Raw genomic sequence first — 7,198 nt, forward strand, 5'->3', positions numbered from 1 at the left:
AAGGTTTTCAAAAGCGTCTAATGATTTTGCAGTGCCCAGCTGCTTGAAACACCATGAAGGGGTCTGATGAAGGGGTCTGATTTTCAGAAAGTGCTGAGCACTTGCCCTCTGACAATCAGCTCCCTGTCAGACATCTTAAATTGGGCCTCTAAAAATGGTGGCATCTGAAATCACGAGTTCCATGTGCACGAGTTCCACTTCAGTTTCGTGGCAACAGCTCATTTCCAGTGTGCCGAAGCTCAGTGTCTCTGGTGCACTGTTCCTGGCTCTTGACAGCACAATGAGCCCCTTGCATTTTTACAAGCACCAACAAATTTAAATAAAAATAAAAATCAGATTTGACAATTGTTTGCCTGTGGAATAGTGGGGAGGTGTCCCTTGACCCCAGAATTTCCACCCTATGTGACAGTGCCCAGTGACATGGACCCTCCTCACATGTTGCTGGTCACTTGGCTGAATCATTGTTTTTGTTGCAATTAAAGGTGGGACAGGGTTTTGAATAAGGGTCTGTGGCTGAGAGTTGGAATTCAAACCAACTCTTTAAATGCAGTGGGGCAGAGAAGGGGTTTTGTTAGGTATCACAGAAGCCAAGGCAAAAGGTAAGAAGAATTCACTTTATTGTCACCTGGACACCACTAATTTCCACTTTCTTTCCTTTTATGTTTTTAAAATAAAAATACTGTAAAAACATTTTTAAAAAATCCAAAAAGTAAGTGAGTGCCGGTGAGTCCCTGGGGATAATGGCGAGAAACTTGAATGCAGCTACCAAATGAAGCGCAAAGCTGACAGACATGAAGAGCGTCAGCTCAGCACGAGTATATGAAGTTTCTCCCCCATTTGACTTTTGTGTTCATACTCATCACCTTCGGAGTCACTTTTCCTTTCATGGAATTGCAATGTTGTGCCATCTTGATGGAGCAGCCGATCATTTTCCACCCCTGGATATGCATCTAGATATAGTCCCCTTCACGCAGCAGGCTGCTTCTTCATTAGGAAAGATGACAGGCAGCCCAAAGTATTGCACTTCTCAACGAGCTTCCTGGTAAGGGGGTAGAAGTAGGCTGGAGCAGGGTTCTATCTGCCAGCTGCCAAAATGATGGGACGGCAGTCTCAGCAGAATGCTTGTCGACTCATCTCATGTATGCTGAAAGGAATTTTAGGTTGCGAAAAGCTTTCCTACAGGTAAAATGAAAGTTCACATTTTTTCAGAGTTCCCAGAGCTCTGCCAAACTCTGCAATCAATCAATCAATCAATCAATCAATCAATCAATCAATCAATCACTTTTTTCATCTCCAGTCACACTCGTAGGGAACCTTGTTCAATTGTTATCTCCCAGGCTTTTAATGTACTACAGGTGCCCTTTGGTATGTTGATCTTTGTGATTACATGATGAATTGAATTTGATGTAGATATAATTGTTCTAATTTGTGCACCCAGTTACTTATCATTTCTACATCATGGATTTTGGATCACATCCAACCATTACAATTAAGGTTTGTACAGTGAGTAAATGATACAGCAGTGCTTGAACACAGGATCAGCAAAAAATGCAACTGAGATTGCAAAACCCAAATTATTTTTGTGATAATTTCATTCTTGAGAATTTCAGTTAATTGTTGTGTATCTCTCTCTTTCTTTTAATGAGTTCATTTGTTTTCAACGGTTTGCCTTCCCACTACTGTGAGTCCAGAGAACTGAAATAGCAGCCAAATTCCAGTCAGAATGGAAAATCACTTTGTATTATCCAAGTCCTCAGATGAGCAACATTCTTTGCTTTCATCTTCAGTGTGAAACATTTTTCATACTGTCTCGGTGGTGATGAAAAATCCTCCTTAAATTCAGGCAGAGCAGAGGTGAGAATTCAGGCTTTCGGAATTGCACAAACCCCCAAACGTATATACCAAGCTGGATTGAATCAGTCCTTGGAGGAGAGACCTTCAGGAGGAGACCTCCAGTGACAGCACTGGATCCTTGCTGTTGGCCCAGTGTCTCAGTTGGGGTGCAACGTGGTGCTGTCTTTCTGGGTGGGATGAAGATGCCAATGCACAAAGCCTGATGGTTTACAGCCATCTCCAGCATTTCTCATGAGCTGTGATGCTGACTCCATTGCCCTGGAAAAGTCCCAGTGCAGGTTATTTTATTCTGCCTCTCTAAAATCCCCCTGCAGTCTCAGCTGGAATCGTCAGTGCTCAGCCCTTTACACAATCGGGCCCGAAATAACTAGCTTTAGTTTTGCCCTCTGTAAAATGGGGATAATGAGCGTGACCTCCTTTGTAAAGGGCTTGGAGAGCTGCTCGGTGTTAGGTAAGAGCTAAGCCTGCTGCTGATGATTAATAGTGACTGCAGGTGCATATCAGCTCTGAAAGTCGGACCCTTGGGGTTTGTCTGCACAGCTAGGTTCAAAGCACCAGCTGCACTGGTAGCACAAGCCTTGCTATCCGAGTCTGTCGACATGGCTGGGCGGTTCACTGTGTAGACGTACCCTTATTAGCTACAGCACATTTCTTCACTCCTTGCCCTAAGGTGACGTATGCCATAGCTGCACTGTGTGAACACTCAGCTGTACCCCAGTGGTAGCTGCATTTCAGTGCTGTGTGAATTGACCCCTCTAGACCCATGACCTGCCTCCTTGCAGGCACACTTTCCATCCTTAGCAGACTTCCAGCAGTAGCAGCTGGTCCCAAAGGAGTGGGCTGTCCTGCTTTTGCATTGTCCCTCTCCCTGGGGGACCTGCCAGGGTGGGGCAGCTTGGAGTTACATCCGGAGCCCCTGCTGGCAGAGACTGCCCAGTGGATGTACTTTTCTGCCCACTTTTGGGACGAGGGCAGTGCAAGGTTTATGGGTATCTTCGGCTGCTGAGGCCCCCTTTCTCTCAGGGTGGACGTCCCTTGCCAGAGTCCTTGTGTGACGGTCTGTGCTGGTAGAATCCAGTGCAGATGTTGTGGGAATCAAGCTCTTTATTTTAAGATAGAAATAGGTTCATAGAGTCACAGATGCTAAGGCCAGAAGGACCCATTAGAACATCTAGTCTAGCCTCCTGTATAACACAGGCCAGAAAATTTCACCCAGTTACCCCTGTATTGAGCCAAGTAATTTGTGTGTGACTAAATCCTATCTTCTAGACAGGTAACCAGTCTGGATCTGACCACATGATGAGGTCGTGAATCCACCACTTCCTTTGGGAATTGGTTCCAATGGTCAATCACCCTTATGGTTAAAATTTTGGGTCTCATTTCTAATTTGAACATGGCTACGACTTGCAGACACTGGTTCTTGCTTTGCCTTTTTTTTACCAGATTAAGGAACCCTTTTGTATGCCGTGTTTTCACCCCCTAATGGTACTTGTATATCGCAACATAGCCACATCTCTTATCTTCTTTTTGATAAGAAAAACAAATTGAGCTCTTTAAGTCTTTCCCTGTGAGGCACTTTCTCCAGCCCTCAAATCATTGTATGGCTCTTTTCTGCACCCTCTCCAATCAGAACCCCTTTCTCTTCACGGAGCCTCTGTTTTGTTTTAGTTTCCTTAACTAACTTAGTTTTTGTAGCAAGGCCTTGCTTGTGGGTGGTGCTATAAAAAGCCATACATAATAAATAACAATAGTGATAAAGGCTTTCACTGTCTCTCAAATGAGCACAGAGATGTGTACTCTGAGGGAGCACTTCATTACTCTGCTGCTTTTCCAAATTCAAGAGCTTTAAATACTTAGCTTCTTTAAAAAAAAACAACAGTTGGGTGCTGAATATCTTTTCCCCCAGGAACCTATGGCACACCTGGCCCTCTCTTTTGAAAACCCCACGGTGACTCCCCATTGTTTGACATTTATTTCTGATCATTCAGTCTCTGTCACTCTGGTTTCCGAGTGGGCCCAGAAGTGACAGTGACATGGCAATCACTGGCCGTGATCTCCCAAGCAGTCTAGCTGATGAACACGCACTCAAAGCTGCTGCTGGCATGTCTGAGTGGTTGTTGTCATATAAATTGGTTTTGAATGATACAACTAGATACATAGAGATACTTTTAAATTTAGTCCTTCAATTCAAGTTAATTGCTAACCTCTACTGCTTCCAGGGCAGGTAGGGTCCTTTATTCACTTCATAATGTTTTGCCTTGGCATGTGTCTTGCCGCTTTCTCTAAACCGTGGTGAGTGAAACAGCTCTGAGAAGCTGCTAGTTGAAAATAGATGCATCTGAAACCCTCTAGGGGACTTTGCAGTGAAAGAGCCCTTCAGCGCATGTGCAAACATTAAACAAAAAATCAGGAAGGAAGAATTTAAAGCAATGAGAGCAGGAACCCAGCTGCTGACTGCTCATGGAGGCCTATTGTTAATTAACAAATGGCTCAAACTTGCAAGATTATATGTATCACCAGTACTGATGAATTTATACCCCTGCTATTTGTGATAAGGGATTAAGGCATACAAACCCCTTGATGAGATCAGGATATGTCTTCTGTTTATAAGTTGCATGTATTCTCACTGCTTTCTTGATCAAGATCTCTACAAAATAACCTGGCAACAGCTATCCTGTCTATTTCAAGGTTAATTGAATAAACAGTTGAAGGTCATGCGAAATGCACTTGCTTTTAGTAAAAGGTCTAATAGAAAATAGACTTTTGTTATTTCCCATAACATCGAAATCCAAAGTGTTAGTGCTGGAAATATTCAGCTTTCCTCTGTTGGCAAATCTTACTTGCCAGATATCCAGATGGATAACCTCTGAACCAGTTTGATTTGAAACCCACGATATGCTGGGGTTTTGATGAGTCAGGTAGCTTGCACTGCTTTCCCCTAAAGTGATAATTAGGGTTGTACATCATATTTACAGAGAAATCTTGTTGGCCTCACTTGGCTGGGTTTTTAAAAATGTTTTGTTTGCTAAACACTTATGAAAAATGAGTATAGCATGCCAGATTATATTTGGTCGTGAATATGAATCCACAGCACATAACAGCTGAATCTGAAGGAAAGGTGTGTTTTGCTCAGAAAACTACATTTTAGTCGAGCCAAGGAGCTGCACAAGGTCCAGGCCTGAAAGACTCTGTAGGCCTTACAGGTCTGAGCTTGAAATAATAATAATAAAAAATGTATTTGGAGTTGGCGGGGCTTACAGCTTCTATACTGGCTCTGAAGGCACTCCCAGTTCTCTGTGGCTTAGGTTGCCCACTTGTTTGGGAAATGTACAGGAAAGAACTAACTGAAATTCACATAAGTCACTGGGGTGGTCTTCAGCCTCAGATTACTGTCTTTAACATAGACAATGAAATGAAGTGAAGTACAGGAGGCAAGCTGGTGCTGAAGCTGTGGAAGGGAATGGATAGAAAGGAGAAGTATAAAGATGCAGGAATCCTATTGACATGGGATATGTTTGTCATTCACTGCTTGTTACATCTCTTAATTGTGTGTCTCCATCACTTGAGCTTCCCCCTCCTGATCTTGACAGTACGTCGTTTCTATGTATTCTCATAATATCACTTTTTCTGGAATCTTTGCAATCTGTTTCCTCTTTTAACTCTCCTGGGCGTGCACGCACAAACAAAGCCACACATACTGCTAAGCAACAGAGCCCACGCACCTAGGGTCCTTATAGTTGGTATTTCAGCCCTTTAAAAGAGCTCTTGAGCCAGCATCTTTCCATATTTTTAAACTACAGGTATTATACGTCCTCAGCGGGGGCAGATGACATCTGAAAGTGAGGAGGCAAAACTGACTCACAAAGGTCTATGCTGAGCCAGTTCAGAGAAGTGGGTGAGGATTAAACTGTATGTCTATCCTCAGGATAGTCCACTGGTCCTCCTTCCCCCTAACATGGGTAATATTTAGAGGGATGTTTCACACTGTGAATATTCACAGGTGGTCACCAGAGAGGGAGGGTGTATTGGATCCCTATGGGCCTCAGAGCAGGACTAGGAATATTTACCCTGAAACATTTCATCAGGAGGAAAGGACCAGTAGGATAGAAAGTGTCACATTTGGGGGGAAGGGACCACAAGACAGCCTCGGGCATCTACATGCTCCCCACTATCACAGCATCTGAGCACCTCACCATCTTTACCCTCACAACCCCTGAAGAGGCAGGGAAGCACTAGCCCCATTGTACATATGGGGAACTGAGGTCCAGAGAAAATAAGAGACTTGCCCAAGGGAAGCTTGTACCAAAGCAGGGACTTGAGCCTGGGGCCAGCCTTCTACTTAGGGATAACAAGCTCCAAGTAGGGTGGGGGCGTGTAATGGGCATGCAGGGGGTCATTGTGTGTATTAGGCTCCAGTGCCTGAGGGATGAGCAGAATCTGAGCCTGGACGAATGTCTGGCGTGCGCTGTGCTGCGTGTGGAAAGTGGGATGCCTGCCAAATGAAGCATTCCTGCTGGAAAGTGCAGTGCCGGCTTGTGATGCTGCCTGGGGGACAATGCTCGGAGTCCGTATTGGAGCCTGCTCGTGCACCTGGCTAGGAAGTGTGAAAATGGGAGCGGGGAAAAGCACTCCAGAGGTTACATGGAGAGAGCCTCAATGAGTTCAGCACAAAAGCTGGTAACAAATGAGCCATCCCTAAACCTCCAACTGCCAGAAGCTGGGGCTGGACGACAGGGGATGGATCACTGGAAATTGCCCTGTTCTGTTCATTCCCCCTGAAGCACCTGGCAGCAGCCTCTGGCAGAGACAGGACACTGGGCTAGATGGAGCATTGGTGTGACCCCTTATGGCCACTCGTATGTTCTTATGTTCATCTTGGTCATATCCCCCATGCTGTCCACACAGAGGCTGGGACCTTCTCTGTGCAAAAATGGAACCAGGCATTTCCATACCCCTGAGGTTCCCCAGGGAAGGGGGTAAAGCAGGCCCATCGCACCCCCTGCCAGAGATGCCATATCTGCCCTGCAGTCTGCAGCCAGAATGTCTCATTAATCTAGAGCCCCTGCATAGAGGAATGCTCCCAGTGGGGCTCTGCTTCCGCTGTCAGGCCCTGGGTAATTGCATGAAGGGCTGGGGAGGTTGTTATATTCCAGTGATGAGGCTTTAAGACAATGAGGAAGGAGGCACTGTCATTGGGCCAGGCTTCTGCCCCAGCTGCAAAGCATGTGCTGCCTCACTAACTCAATCCTTAGCCTCAGGCTTCAGGGCCACCCCTCCCAGGGGCCTTTGCACTTTGTCTGCTCCCTGCAGCTTCCCAATTTCAGTAGGCTCTGCTCCCCCCCTG

Source organism: Eretmochelys imbricata, chromosome 18, assembly GCF_965152235.1.
Source record: "Eretmochelys imbricata isolate rEreImb1 chromosome 18, rEreImb1.hap1, whole genome shotgun sequence".
In the NCBI taxonomy this organism is placed as follows: Eukaryota; Metazoa; Chordata; order Testudines; family Cheloniidae; genus Eretmochelys; species Eretmochelys imbricata.